Raw genomic sequence first — 16,110 nt, 5'->3', positions numbered from 1 at the left:
CGGGGAAGCTTGATCTTGCCACAAAATGTTCGGGAAAAAGGAGAAATTTCTCTGCAAGATGCTACAAGAGGACTTGTGAGGTGATTACTGTAATCTGCCTCCATACTCTTGTAGCTTATCTCCCTGAATACAAATATCTTTATTACCGAAATGGGAATAACAAGTTTGTACTTTGTCACAGCTTCGGACCAATCTAGCTACAGCAAGCATCGACTAGAAGCTCTAGGAGATCCAGGTAGCAAGCATGCAAGCCCGAGTCGTTTGTAAAGTTATGTAATAAAAAGTACTCGAGTTGTAATGTCGAGTAGTTGTACTGTGTCGAGTACTTATCCTTGTTTTGGAATGTAATCCCAGTTAAGGAAAAGGGTGTCGAGTAATCAACTAGGGATGTGAGTGTTTTCTTTTCCAGAATGTAATCTCAGAAAAAAGGAATGTCTCTTTAAAAATCCCGTTTTTTTCCGCGATTTGCAATGGACTTTTGGCCTATTGGGTGTTTTTACCATGTTGCCACCGCCATTATAAAATGAAGCGGTAACTTAGGTTTTACCCCACCGGCTGCCACTTGTTTTTACTGCTTTAGATCTGTCTTTCTGCTTTCGAGCTCCCAGATCCAAAGTTCTTGCTTTATTTTGCTCCCCACTTTCGCCCTAGGGTTTCCGCCAGTATATGCGTGTGAAGTGATCCGTAGATTTCCAGATGGCCCCCAAGAAAGCGACCAAGGGGAAGGGTGTGGCTGCAGAGCCAACCCGTTTTGAGGGTTGGAACACAAGTAAGTGTTCTCAATCTAACTTAGATTCTCTAGTGTCGTAGGGTCTTTTACTTCCCAAATCTGTTATCCAATGGCGTCCTGCCTTGGGTTCAGATCATCCGAATGAAAATACGGGGGAGATCGTTGCTTTCACCTCATACTTGGAACGAGGATTGGGGTTTCCTTGCTCTTCTTTCTTTTCTGGACTCCTGCACTACTACAGGATCCAGTTGCATCAACTGACCCCAAATTCCTTTGTCCATATTTCCATCTTCGTGCATTTATGCGAAGCTTTTCTGGACATCGAGCCCCATTTTGAGCTCTTTCGCTTTTTTTTTCATTTGAAACCGCAGCCCAACAGATTCGTCTTAGATGTAGTAGGGGGCGCGGGTCTCCAACTTAGGCAAAGGAAGGATAGAGTGTATATCCCTTATGACCTTAGTGATAAAGTAATCGAATGGAAACCCAAGTGGTTCTATGTCGAGAATCAGTCGAGATTTTTTCCATCCATTACTCCCGGCCCTCCAATCCAATGGCCCGAGTGGAATAAAAAACCACTCGACGAGAGTCAAATCTCTGAACTACTCACGCGGATTGCCATTCTAAGGCAAAATATGTTGATTGGGGAAATAGTCATGTTTGATTGGATGAAGCGAAGAATCCAGCCATTGCAGGCTCGGGAATTGCTTGGATTCCAGTGTCAGGGAACAACTGATCCGTCATGATACTCGAAGGAAGAGATCTCGGATGACGTAGTTTTTAGTCGAGTACAACGACTTCTGAAGAATGTAAATAGAATCCCAGTTGTTCCTGGTACATTTTCTGCTGCGAATCCACCGAAGCAGGTATTTGATAAGAGTAGTCGATTCATAGAAATCGAGTACTTTACCATAGTGTAAATCTAATAGGATTTGCTTTCTGTAGGAGGACGTGGATCGCTTTAAGAGTAGTCCTTCGCTACCAGGCATTTATTCGCCGTTTTGTTCTTTTAATTTCCTCGATTTGTTAATCAAATATTAGTATGCTCATATGAGGTTTCATATAAATAGTACTGATATCCAGACTTGGTTGTGCAGATGAGGCAGCGTCTGGGGAAGGAGTAATGGGGAGCACAGCCCCACTCCAAGTGCTGATGCCCAGACCGAGTGCCCAAGGAGTACTCGTTTAGCGGCGAGGAAGCGTAGCAGCTCCTCCCATACCACTAGCGACAGGTAAGTAGCTAGTTATTTTGCAATCGAGTACTTTCTAGTTGTCGATTTGCAAGTTTTGATTTGTGTTTTTTCTTTTCCCAGTTCGGCGGCTAAGATGCCACGGACCTCACCATCTGGGGATGATACTACGGTGGGACAAACTGTCTCCTCCACCACAGTGGACCCATCAAGTGGGATCGGGGCTACTCATTCAGCGAGTAGTTCCGATATAAATAAGACCGTCGATGCGGGTAAACTGGCCATGATCGCAAAGCCTACCCACAAATTTGGCATCAAGGGGTTTGCCCTAATAAGAGCTCCTGCGTAAGTTCTTTAGAACTTGTATGTGTAGGATCTGTTTTGAATCTAGTAGTTTGTAACTACTTTGTCTTTGCAGAGATGCAGTCCTGGGAGAGGACGTGGGGGCTGAGAGCCACTCGGATTCTCAGCCGGGGCTGGAGAAGCCCCCGAGTACTCCTGAGATGAGTACTCATGATGTAGAGGTGATGGCCAATAGTATGCTTCTGGATTCTCCATTGCCCAATCCTGAGATGGCCAATGAGGAGATCCCGGAGGATGGTGGAAGCAGCAAGCTTCCAGGAGAAGGAGAAGGCGAGAAGCTTCCTGAGGGAGGTGATGATAAATAGCCTGCGGAGACCCCTGCCGGTAAGCTTGTAGTGCCTTGTAGAAAGGTATCCTTCTGTTTGCTCTTATTGTGATTAAGTAGCATGTTCTTCCTTTAGATTCCCAAGTCACGGGGAATACTGTTGTTGTGGCGAAAAATTGAAGAAGTGCCCAAGAAGGCTGTTGTTGTGGCGAGTACTTCTCAAGTCATATCGGGAAGTGACTTGCCAAGAGAGAAGGTGGAGCTAGCTTTCAAGCTGCTGGAGGTAAGTATTCAAATGCTTCAAGTACTTTTAGAGTAGATCGAGTAGTATACTGATCTTTTTGTTTTGCAGGAGGCTCTGGGATGAAAGGGTGTCCAGTCGCCAGATGAGACAGAGCTGAATGATCTCAAGGAGAGGGTTAAGACGCTCTCATCTGAGAAGACTGCGCTTGAAGGGAAGCTGAAAAAGCTTTCCCAATCTAAGAAAGGTTAGTCTTTAGCATTTGATATGCACTCGACTAGTAGATCCGCTTGATGTTTATAAGATTTTCTTGTTAATCGAGTACACAGCTTGTGCCAAATCTTTAAAGATTCAGAAAAGCTTGGTACTAGATTTAAAGATTCTTATGTACCGAAATGCAGATGAAATAGAGAAACTTAAGAAGATCAAGGAGGACTCTGACCGTGAGGCAGCGACGGTGCTGCAACAGCTCAAGACTTTGTTAGAGTCTCGAGACTCAATGCAGCGTGAGCTCATGGAGCTGAAAAAAGTCAGAGATGCCGCCCTGGAGGTAGCCAAGGCCATGGATATCCCAGTTAGAGATGGAGATGAACCGCTCACACTGGCAGGGAGGCTTCGCAAAGTTCCCGGAGCTTTTGAGAGGTTTGTTTCAACCATCACCCGCTAGTACGTGGGTCACGTACTTGGGTTGATGAAATCTTATTGGCCAACCACTCGTCTAGATGCTCTTGGACGAGGAGCCAAGGCTGATTGTACTGATGATCAGTTTCGTCAGTATTTGGCAGAAACTTCCGGGGTGGCTGATCAGATTGTAAAAGCCTTGAGCAGAGCAGAGTCTCCTTAAGCTTTTCTTGTATTTGAGTTGGCGTGTGAGCCAGAAGTACTTTGAATAAATACTGGATGTTTGTGTAAAGTCAAGTACTTGTTAGGATTGTGGAATCCCTTAATGTGTCGAGTAGTTGTACTCGTGGGTCCTGAGTGTAGGCAGCATTGGGCCCACTCAGTCATAATCAAGTTTGTATGGTTCTGAATCATAACTATAGTGCTGACCAGTTAGGATTGAATCCCGCAGGATTAACCAAGTGGGAATAGCACTTAAAGGTGTGAGAAGCCGTAGCTTAGTATGAATTTCCTTTTTGGAGGAAAAATTTTCAATTAGCACGTGGCTAATATGAACTTTGTTGTCCAATCAGGGGGAGAACTCTTATTGAGTATTTTAGGAGGTATAATAAGTTTCTTGATAGATAAGAAGACAGGCAGCTCTCGACAACTACTCAGAGTACTAAGGGAAAATAGGAGTTCTTTTTGTATCTCAAGCAAGCGAGTAGTACCCGTCAAGTACTCGAGGCAAAAAGATTATGTAACGGAGATTCCCATAGTAAACCAAGCAAGCGGGAAACTTGTGTCAACTTATTTTAGAGTATCAAGGGCTTATCTATACTCTTTGAGGGGTTTTCGTAGTTGACCATTTAGGATAGACCTTGTTTGGTTACCCAGATAGTATGCAGCTGTTTACGAAAATGGCTCGAACTACTCGATCGTATCGAGTAGTATGTCCTATTAATGGACTGGATTGATTTTTAGAATAGGACTGTTAGGATTGAACTCCTCGAGTTAACCAAGACGTGAATATTCTAGAAACATCCCAAACTTACTCAAGTAGAGCGAGTAAGGTGTCCTACCTGAGGACTGGAGTAACTCTAAGGCAAGTCTGTTAGGTACTAACCCCGTCGGGTTGTCCAAGATGAAGGAGCCGAAAGAGTATCCAAGACGTACTCGAGCCAGTGAGTAGGGTGTCCTTTAATCATGGACTGGAGTAATCCGTAAGACAAAACTGTTAGGTACGAACCCTGTCGGGTTACCCAAGACGTAAATGTCGAAGGGATATCCAAAACTTACTCGAGCAAGGCGAGTAAGGTGTTCTTTAACCAAGGACTAGAGTAATCCTTAAGACAGAACTGTTAGGTACGAACCTCGTCGGGTTGCCCAAGACGTAAATGTCAGAAAGATATCCAAAACTTACTCGAGCAAGGTGAGTAAGGTGTCCTTTAACCAAGGACTGGAGTAATCCTTAAGACAGAACTGTTAGGTACGAACCCTGTCGGGTTGCCCAAGACGTAAATGTCAGAAAGATATCCAAAACTTACTCGAGCAAGGCGAGTAAGGTGTCCTTTAACCAAGGACTGGAGTAACTCTTAGGGCAAGTCTATTAGGTACTAACCCCATCGGGTTGCCCAAGATAAAGGTGCTGAAAGAGTATCCAAGACCTACTCGAGCAGGGCGAGTAGGGTGTCCTACCGGAGGACTAGAGTGTCTTTTAGGACAGAATTGTTAGGTACGAACCCCGTCGGGTTGCCCAAGACATAAATGTCAAAAAACATTCGAGTGAGAACCATAAAAACTACTCGATAACTGCTCTAATGCTGAACAAGACTTTCAAGGTGGGGTATTGGTCGTGTAAGCGAGAGCCAAGTAGTCGATATAGGAGAAATCAACTTTATTTGGATCTCTTGAAATTATAATAACTGTAAAGTGACAGACTCTGACTATTAAGACCTACCCCTTGCTCGTTGGACGTGAGCAATGGATTACATAACTGAATAAAACTTATTCGAAGATAGTACTAGTCGATATGGGGGTCGACTAGATTTGGGGTAGAGCTAGTCGATGCAGAGGTCTACTGGATTTATTGGTTGGGTCTCCTTCAGGAGAGGTGCTCCAAGGACCTTGTGGAGTGAGTCACACTGGAAGATCGTGTGAGAGCTTTTTGGGTGGATAAAGCACTTGCGTAGCAGTGCTTTGTTGATCCTGTTTCCATTCTGAGACGGTTCAGCTTGATGCTAGGTGCGTGGTTTACCCTGAGGACGGGTAGTGAAGGTTGCCGGCTTGTGCTTCTTGAAGGATGCGGAAGCCGTTGGGGGGATGCGGTAGTTGGAAGAAGGGCTATATGCCTCGACTTCCTCCTGTTCCTTTCTCCTTGAGATGATGATGTTGCGCGCATCGCGCCCAACGTTGATCACTCTGCGGAGGTCGCAGTTGGAGTAGTCGTAGTTGTCGCCTTGCTGTTCCTGTAGGCTGTTAGCAAGGCGCTGACGCCTGAACGCCCTCTTCTGGTTGAGCTGGCGACGACGTTCGTAGAGATCTTCAACTGGATGCTACTTATCTAGTTGGACGGTGACGGTCACTGCTGGGGGAGGGGGAGGAGCAGGTAGATCCTCCTTGGTAGTGACTTGGGCTTCTGTGATTGTAGGAGGAGTAGTTTCCATGTTGTCGGAAAGGTACTCGTTGAAATCATCAGAATTGTAGTCATCGAGGTTGACACGCTCCGTGGGATCGCCCTCAGATTCTTCGGTGATACGAACCATGAGGATTTCACGGCAGAGGTCTTGAATTTCTTGGTCTTGTTTGCTTGAGGACGGGTCTAAAGGAGTGTTCTGTTGGTAAGGCAGATCCGCTAGCAGTGAGGCAGAAGCGTTGGGATCTTGTGCCTTCTTGAGGTGCACCATCCGTCCTCGCGGCATTGCATATATAATCCGGTTAGGGAGGGAGTCCTGATCGGACTTCAGGTTCTTAGCCGAGTTGGACTCGACTTGTTTACTATACTGGATTAGGTCATCCAGTTGTTCCTCCAGATCGGAGGAGTACTCGGATTCGGAGTCGGTTAGCCTACCGACTTTTGAGTATGTATGCTTTGGGTGACCGAGAAGCAGTATGCCCATCTCTACACGGAGGGCATTCTCGTTCATCCAGTTTAGCCATGATTGAGTAGGAGTTAGCCCCTCAGGCTCCTTAATCCAGGTTTTGTCATAGATTGAGTCGCTGGATTGTTCTGGGGCCTTGGCTTTTCCTTTTTTACGCTTGGCTAGTTCCCAAAGAGCGTCGGCATGCTCGGTTGGTTTGGCCATACCGTCCATAAACAACTCTACGTTGTCTGACCACTCTTCAAGATCGTCAAATGGTTCAAAGTTCTCGAGACCGTTCATGAAGCGATCAAAGTCCTGATCGAACTTGGACTCGACTGGTTTCGGAGTCTGAGTGTGAGCAGGTTTCGATGAAGGGCTCTGAGGTATCCTGGATGTCGTGGTGTGGAAAACCACAGCCGGGTGGCGGATTGCACCTGCCTAAGCCTTGAGGGAGAATGAACTCGGGGGTAGCTAGGATTAGTCCGATCTAGATGCAAGAACATGATGAACACAGAAGGATTAGAGTGGTTCGGGCCGCCGAAGCGTAATACCCTACGTCCACTGTGTGTTGTATTGCTTGTGCTCTCAAGAGGTTGAGAACGGGATTGTTCGGAGTGAATCCGACCAGGTGTTGTGTCTGCCTTGGCTTGGCTTGGCTTTACGTACTCCTCCCTTTTATATCTCAAGGGAGGAGTGTACATAGCCGTTGGGTCCCCGACAGATGGGCCCAGCGATGTAGTATAAAATAACATATTGTACAGACATTATGGCGTTGCAGGCGACAGAGATATTATTCCTGGATTTTCTTGCTTTGCCCGTGGGAATCTTCCGTCCGGCATAGCCATGCCCCATCTTGTCGAAATGGTGCCAGGGCGTAGCTTGCAGCGTAGCTTGCCGTAGCCTGCCGCGTAGCTGAACGGGCCATGTAGCTTGCGGCGTAGGTGGTATGATGAAAGGGTGCCGTGCCGTCGTATCCATTTAATGCGGCAGACGGGCTCTGCGCGGATGCGGCTGTACTGTGTACCTCGGTAAAATGCGGTATACAGTGAGGCCTGACAAAAGCTGCCCCACGTGCCGCGGTGGCAGAGCACGCCTCAACCACCCGCATTGAATGCGGTGGGTGGGCGAGTCTTCCAGTGGAAGACTCGCGCCCGTGCTTGCGCCTGCGGGACACGTGGCGTCCCCGGACCCCGCCCCGGCGGTATATTGGTTCTACGCGCGTGGGAGGTCCGGACGGACGCAGGGAGGTCCCGGACCCATATGGGGGGGGGGGGGTCTGAGCCCTCGGCTGTTGGCGCGGAGCTTTCCTTCCTCAGGGACACATGGCGTCACCGGACCCGTTCCCTGCTCAGGGAACGGGTCCGGGGCCGTTGGCTTGGTGAGGCAAGTTCCGGACCCCAGGGGTCCGGCTGCTCCACCCCTTAGGGCGTAGTTATGGATGACTACGCAAGTCCTACCTTGCTGTAGTAGGAGTGGGTATCCCTGCTGCAGGGTACCGACAGTGGCCCCCGGGCCCACCTCGGGAGAGGCTACGAACCAGCAGGTGGGGCCACCATGGTAACCTAGCTCCAAATAACATGAAGCTTCCAGCATTCGACTGTGCACGCTGTAGGAGTCTTGTCCGGCTTTGACCATCCATTGGGTTCCCTACTGGCCCATCACGTCGCAACGGCTCACTGACTTACGGCCCCCACGCACAGTGGTGCGCCTAGTCATGCGTACGACGCTCAGCATTACTGCTGCGGGGGTAAAAGGAATTCTTTACCGCCTACGCGGTTCCCGAAAAGTCTGGCCTTGTCAGCGCTCGTACTGGCTCGTTGGTTCGGCTTCCACCTTGCTCCGCGTGCGCGCTCGACGGTTCGAGTCCCGACTTTTCACACCTTCGTTTGTTACCCGCCTCTCCTGACAGGCGGGCCCGGGCTCCATGTCATGGACTGGGCGGCAAACACCAGGCGTGTGCGTCACTTGGTATCCATCGACGGTTTTGGGGTGCGCCGGATGGATCAGGCTTCATAAGAGGCCGATGCCGCAGGCCGTGGTTACTTTTCCGCATTCGCCTTCCTCCTTCCAAACCTTTGCGCCCCTTTGCCTTCGAGCCTCCTCGCCCCTTGCTCTTCTGCGCAGATTATTCCTTGCCTCCACAGCAGAATGGCATCCCTCGTCCGCCCCCGTCGTTTCCAGACTGAGGCAGAACTAAACATGGTGTGCCGCTTGCTCGGGTGGAGTCCACAGGAGACCGCCTGGGGGATTCGAGCAGGCTCGGTTCCCCTCGGCAATCTGCGCGCCGGGGAATTTGTGCTGTTTATTTCGCACATTTCCACCAGCGTGGTGCTGCCGATTTCTTCGTTCCTCCTGCTGCTGCTGGAGGATTTCGGCCTCCAGCTCCAGCATCTCACGCCCCACTCCATCCTCCTGACATCGATCTTCGTTCACCTATGCGAGATGTTCATGGGGGTGCGGCCCTGCGTCATTCTCTTCCGCCACTTCTTCGTCCTGGTGAAGTCCGGGAAGAGCAAGGATGAAGTGGGGGCGTACTACTTCCAGACAAGGAGCGATCTGCAGACACCCTACATCCCCGGGCTTACTGGCGGAAAGTGGGAGGATTGGCGCAAGGAGTGGGTGATCGACACCACCGAAGCCAACGAGTGCCTCGCCATGCCGACCGAGGGACCCGCCTCCGACCGCTAGTCCTGGAGGGCCAACCCGTCCCTACCACCGGTGTTTGACCCCGTGCTAAACAAGATCAAGATGCTAGCAGAGGGCGGCCTCACCTCGCTGCACGTGCTCGGGGACTTCCTGAAGCGCCGGATCGCCCCTCTGAAGCAGCGGCCGCGCCCTGCCTGGAGCTTCACCGGCCCCCAAGACTGCAGCAGGACCCACCGCGGGGAGGATAGCGATCTGTCCCAGGAAGGCCTGGAGGTCGTGGTGCGGGTGGTGACGGGGGAGATCTTCATCCCGGAGGACCTGATCCTTTCTCAGGGCATCGTTCCACTCTGCGAGGACTAGAGCCTGAGGGCTGCGGTGCTGGCCACTCTGCCGACCGTCGACGACGGTGGTCTGGCACCGCGCCAAATGGGAGGCGACGCCAACCGCGGCATCCAGATCCCCGGCGCGACTGGGGACCTGGCCCAGGCTGGCACCATGAGGTCTGACCCTTCTGCCAAGGGCAAGCAGGCGTGGCTAGTAGCTCTACCCCGAGCAGTCCCAGCCAAGCTCGAAGCAGCTCCGGCGCTTCGCCGGTGGAGGTGAGCCGGCGCAGGTTGCACCGTAGCGACAGGACCGCTAAGGAGCCCACCGCAAAGCATCAGAGGGGCGCTGAGGACGCGGGCCAGGGTAGCTCCTGGGCCCCCGGCTCACGCGGGACCCCTAGTGTAGCTGTGCCGCCACCACCACCGACGGAACGTGCCTCTCCTCGGCGGCAGCAGCAGCAGCAGCACCACCACCACCGCCACGACCAGGGCAGCAGCAGCAGCAGCCACGAGGTGCGCCTCCGCCACCGCCACCGGAGCAGCAGCAGCAGCCACGAGGTGCGCCTCCGCCACCACCGCCGGAGCAGCAGCGGATGACGCCCTCGTCTCAGTAGCAGACAGCGCCACCACCACCTCCGGCGCCACAACAGCAGGAGCAGTAGTAGCTGCATGATGATCCGGTGCCACTGCCACCATCGCAACAGTAGGATTCGGCGCCGCCGCCGCCATGGCAGCAGCGGTCGCCCAGCCTCCACGGATGCTGGAGACCCGGCGCTTCGGGGTAAGTGTTCTTCCGTTCACTTCCCCTATTTCCGGTGCTTCACTTTTTACTGAAGAGCTTCTTCTCTTTGTTTGCCAGGGCCTCTCACCCAGGCAGCTCTTCCACCGCCCCTGTCCCAGTAGGAGTCCAGGCGACTGGTGCCTCGGCGGCAACGGCAGAAGCAACGGTGGATGCAGGAATGTCGGGCGCGGCGACCTCTGCTGGCCCGAGGGCGCCCAACGCAGTGGCGGCGGATTCGGGAACATCGGGCACGGTGACCTCCGCTGGCCCGACGGCACCCAACGCCGCGGTGGCGGATGCGCCAGTGCTAGGCGTAGCAACGCCGGATGCAGTGGCCCCCGGGGCCCCGGCTACGGCGGTACATGCGCCGACACCGGGCTTGGCGACGGCGGACATGGCGGCAGCGGACGCAGCAACGACGAGCACCTCGGTACCCGTGGGCCCGGCGTCTGTGTCGGATGCTCCCACCCCCAGCTCCCAACTTGCAGTAGAGGAAGAGCTGGAGGTGGTTCCTAGTAGGCGGCTCTTGCAGGGTCCCCCAAAGGAGGATGCGGTTCCCCTCCCCCGGGTGCTGGTCGGGGTCCGGTGGACGATAGAAGAGGCAACTTCTACCGCCGAGGCAACATTCCAGCGGGAGTGGGCAGCTCTAGAGAGCGAGCGTCAGTGCCTCAGCAACTGGCACATCCGCCTGGAGGAGCGCACGAAGGCCGAGGCCTCCCGTGCTACCGCCGCCCGGTCCGAGCTTGAGGCCGACCTTGAGTCCTACAGGAAAGGGCTTTGGAAGGTGTTCGACCGGGAGCTCACGGTGGCGGGACGGGAGAAAGCCCTGGAGCTGCGGGAAGAGGCTATTGCCAAGGAGGAGGCTAGCCTTGCGACCCAGCGATCCGAGCTCGAGTCTCGCAGCCAGGGACTCGAGGTCCGCAATTAGGAGCTCGAGAACCTCTCCGAGTCCCTGCATTGATGGCGCCAGGAGCTGCAGGAGACCGCCAGCCAGCAGGCTATTGCCGAGATGGTCCTCGAGGAGGAGAGGAAGTCCCTTGCACGGCGCGAATCTCTCACCACCAGCATGGAGCAAGCCCTTGCGTGCCAGCGCGAGTCTCTTAAGACCCTAAAGGAGTCAGCGGCGCGGAAGGAGGCCTCGCTCTAGGAGAAGACCCGCCAGCTGGAGGCGGCTCAGGTGGCACTGGATGCTCAGGTGCAGGAGGCGGTCCAGGAGGCAGCCCGGAGGCTGCAGGAGGACCAGCGCATGGGGGCCTAGTGAATCATTGACTGGGCGGGCGAAGCAAGCTCAGCTCTGGCGCCACTTGGAATGAGTCCAATCCAAGTGGCGGAGCCGCCAGCTACAATTGCTGACACCCTCTCGGTGCTGGACTCTGCTTCAGAGAGGCTCCGGTGCCTGGAGCAGATCCTCGTTGGCCACCTTGAAGCCGAGGGCCGTGAGCTGTGCCGGATGGTGGCGGAGTACATTTTGATCTGCCTCCGGAGCCACGACCTTGCCATCTCGCTAGCCCCCGTCATCGATGGTCCAGTGGCGGAGACGGAAGCCTCCGCTCAGGAAAGCGTGCGGGAGGTCGTCGACTTTGTAGCTGCTTATTTCAAGCGGAAGCCTGCAGATTCCTGAGTTGGACTATCACAGCAGTAGAACTTTTGTTTTTTGTGTTATGCAAAAACATTTTACTTGTTGAAATTTTAATAGAAGAAATTTCAACTTAGCTGTTTGTCAGCTGCTCTGGTTTGCGGTATGCAGTAGCTGTTTGTCAGCTGCTCCAGTTTGCGGTATGCAGCACCCCGGCGCCCTGGCCCCCTGGTAGATAGGTTCAGTTGTTAGAACCTATCTGCCATCCGAGCCGAGAAGACACTCTGGGGCCCCTGGTAGGCAGACTCAGTAATGCAGCACAGTGATTACGCCATTCTTCTGATTCATGACTACGCACGGGTCTCTTCGGATTCCATGGCAATGGCGCCATCCATGGTTTTGCAGAGTACGAGAGGAAAATCAAACTCGCTGGGATGGTAGTAATGATACTGCAACTTAGCTTTTTGACGCATGCAGAGTCGATCCTTGGTATTTGGCTCAAAGCGAATGCTCCGGGCCCCCTGGCAGACAGACTCAGTTGTTTGAGTCTGTCTACCACCGAGATTGGATCTCGATCTGCATGAAGCCTTAAAGCAGATGCCTCCACCAGCCAAGGCTTAACCTGCATACCACTCGAAGTCAAAGCTTAGTAGCAGGCCCGCGGGACCTATTCTGAACCGGCCCCCAAGCTAGTATGAGGTCCGGACCTTCGGATAAGCAGGTCTAGGCAGCACGATGCTTGTTACAGAGTGGTGGAGAGTGTAGGCTTAGGGTACGGAACCAGGCTAAGCCGCTACACAAGGCTCCGGACCACTCTAGGAAACAAGCACGACTTTACCGGACCTGGTTCCCGACGTTCCGGACCCCTCCCTAGCATTGGGTGAGACCATTCTGTCATACTCGATCCTTTGAGATATGAAGCTGCACCTATCGTGTAGGATTTAGGAAGCCAACCCTTGAGCTAGAATGAGGTCCGGGCCCCTAATTACCCAGCTCTGGGTACAAGAGCACTCGTTACAGGGTGGTGGAGCGTGTAGGCTTTGGGTACGGAACCAGCTAAGCGGCTACACAGGACTCCGGACCACCCCAGGAAATAAGCACCCCCTCTCCAGAGTAGGTCCCTAGGGATCTGGACCCCTCTCCCAGCAGCAAGGGGGTCCGGACCTGTACAACAGTCCGGCAACTCAATATAGATCTTAGTTGTAGCGACAAGAGTGGAAGTCCGCGCGGGGGTTAGAAAGGGAAAAGTTCGAGAATCGAAATGCGAAATAAAATTTTGACACAAAGACAGAACTGGGAGCAAATCTTTCCTTTGCAACTTGATATACATGGCTTGCGCGATGGATGCCAGAGGCCGGGTTTATGAGGGTGGACCTCTACCGCTCTGGGCTGAGCGTCAATGCTAGCCGGTGGTGCGATGGACGCCAGAGGCCGGGTTTACGAGGACGGACCCCCACCGCTCTGGTCCGCACGCTGATTCTATCTTATTACAAAGGAAAAATTCATTTCCTGTTCTGACTAAGCTCAAAACTTACGTAGATGCTCTATGTTCTACGGGTTGGGCAGCGGCACTCCTTCTTCTGTGGAAAGGCGAACGCATCCGGGCCGGCATACTTCTATAACCTTGAAGGGACCCTCCCAGCTGGGGAAGAGTTTGTGGAGCCCTGCTCAGTTCAGGATCCGCCTTAGGACGAGGTCCCCAGCCCGGAGCTCCCTACTGTGCACGAACCGTTGATGATAACGCCTGAGTGCCTGGTTGTAGCGTGCATTTTGGATTGCTGCTCGCCACCTTCGTTCGTCAACGAAGTCCACATCGTCATGCCACAGTTGTTCCTACTTGGATTCGTCAAAAGCCTGGACCCGTGGTGAGCCCAGGTGAATTTCTGGGGGAAGGCATGCTTCAACCCCGTAGACCAGGAAGAATGGGGTCTCCCCGGTGGCTCGGCTGGGTGTGGTCCGGTTGCCCCATAACACGCACGGAAGCTCATCAACCCATTTTGCACCATGCTTCTTCAAGCAGTTGTAGGTGCGGGTCTTGAGTCCCCTAAGGACCTCTGCATTTGCTCTCTCGACCTGTCCATTGCTGCGGGGATGTGCCACAGATGCAAAGCATAGCTGGATGCCGATGTCCTCGCAGTACTCTTGGAAGAGTCTGCTTTTGAATTGGGTCCCGTTGTCCGTGATGATGCGGTTTGGGACGCGAAATCTGCACACAATGGACTTGAGGAATGCGACTGCTGATTTTTTGGTAATGTTCACCACATGGGTAACCTCCGGCCACTTTGTGAATTTGTCAATGGCGATGTAGAAGAACCGATACCCGCCGACGGCCCGGGGGAATGGCCCCAGGATATCCACGCCCCATACGGCGAACGGCCATGAGGGCGGGATCATTTGCAGAGCCTGAGCCGGTGTGTGTATTTGCTTTGCATGGAACTGGCATGCTTTGCAGGACCTTACCAGCTCAGCTGCATCCTAGAGTGCTGTCGGCTAGTAGAAGCCATGTCGAAAGGCCTTACCAACAAGCGTGCGAGATGAGGAATGACTTCCACACTCGCCTCCATGGATCTCCGCGAGTAACTCGCAGCCCTCTTCCCAGGAAATGCACCACATAGGATACCATTGGCGCCACGGTGGTAGAGATCCCCTTCTACCACCACGTAGCGATTAGCCAATCGTACTATGCGCTCAGCGGACACATCGTCATCTGGAAGGATATTGTCTTTCATGTAGTCCCGGATCTCAGAGATCCATGCATCGGGACTTCCCTGAGCAGGTGGGAGTGGCTCTATGAGGTCTCCAGGGTCCTCAACAGCGCACACAACCCTGGGCGGGCACCACGGACGGAATGCCGCCGGGACCGCTAGCTTCGAGGTGCTAGCTTGATCCCCTTCACCCAGTTCGGCAGGCTGGGCGGTGGGTCTCAGCAACCGTCTTTCAAAGACTCCCTCGGGCACTTGTGCCTAGGTAGATGCTCTCGCGGAGAGATCATCTGCTGCTGAGTTGAATTCACGGGGAACATGTTGCAATTCCAAGGCGTCGAAGTCCTTCTCGAGCTTCCTCACGAGAATGAGGTATGCTGCGAGCTGGGGATTGTTGCAGCTGCAATCCCCCCGGACCTGCTTGATGACCAGCTGAGAATCTCCCTTCACCAGGAGCTGTCGGACCCCAGAGACAGGGCTTCTGTCAGGCCAAAGATCAAAGCTTCGTACTCTGCCATCTTGTTGGTGGCCTTGAACTCAAGGTGCACCATGTACTTCAGCTGATCTCCGTTTGGGTCGATGAGGACCACACCAGCTCCAGCCCACTGCTTGCGGACGGACCCATCGAAGAAGAGTGTTCAGTGGGGCTCGGTGAAGACTGGTGTCCTGACTTCCGGCTCCGGGGGTCCGGCGTTGAGGTTCGGACCCCCAGAATTGCTTGGGGAAGGAGTCCATTCTGCTATGAAATCAGCTAGGATTTGGCTTTTGACTGCGTGGCGGGGCTGGAAGTCCAGCTGGAACTCAGCCAACTCTGCTGCCCACTTGGCGATGTTGCCCGTGGCGTTGGAGTTGTGCAGGATCGCTCTCAGTGGATAAGAGGTCACTACGACAACTCTGTGTGCCTGAAAATAGTGGCGCAGTTTCCTGGACGCAATAAGTATGACATAGATAAGCTTATGCGTCTCAAGATACCTGGCCTTTGCCTCGTGAAGGACTTCACTGATATAGTAGACTGGCTTCTGGATGGTCCGGAAACTGGCCACCGGGTCTGGCTTGCCCTTGTCCACCACGTCAGGTCCTTGGGCCCCCAGCGGTTTTGGGTTCCCACTGGGTCGAGGCTCCTCCGGACCCCCTTGTCCGGGGTCCGGACCTTCAGACAGAGGAGTGGCTGCCGGACCCCCATGTCCGTAGTTCGGCTCACCATCCTTGGCCGGGGGGACCCTGGTGTCCCCCTGGCGAGCTTGCTCCATCCTCTCGGCCACCAGCACCATGCTGACCGCCTCTGCAGATGCAGCAAGATACAAAAACAACGTCTCACCTGTCTCTGGAGCCACCAATACTGGCAGTGAGGTGAGGTGCTGCTTCAGTTCCTAGAAGGCTTGTTCAGCCTCTTCAGTCCAAGAGAATGGACCGGACCTTCTCAATAGCTTGAAGAAGGGGAGGGCCCTCTCAGCCAGCCTCGAAATGAAGCTTCCCTACCGAGACGCCGAAAACGCACTTGATGCGGCCAGGAGGCCTCATCGCCTCGATCGCCTTGATCTTGGCTGGGTTTGCCTCGATGTGAGACCAGGAAACCCAGAAGCTTCCCTGCCGAGACGCCGAAAACGCACTTC

Source organism: Panicum virgatum, chromosome 8N (genome assembly GCF_016808335.1).
Source record: "Panicum virgatum strain AP13 chromosome 8N, P.virgatum_v5, whole genome shotgun sequence".
Taxonomy (NCBI): domain Eukaryota; kingdom Viridiplantae; phylum Streptophyta; class Magnoliopsida; order Poales; family Poaceae; genus Panicum; species Panicum virgatum.
This window is presented reverse-complemented; position numbering follows the sequence as displayed.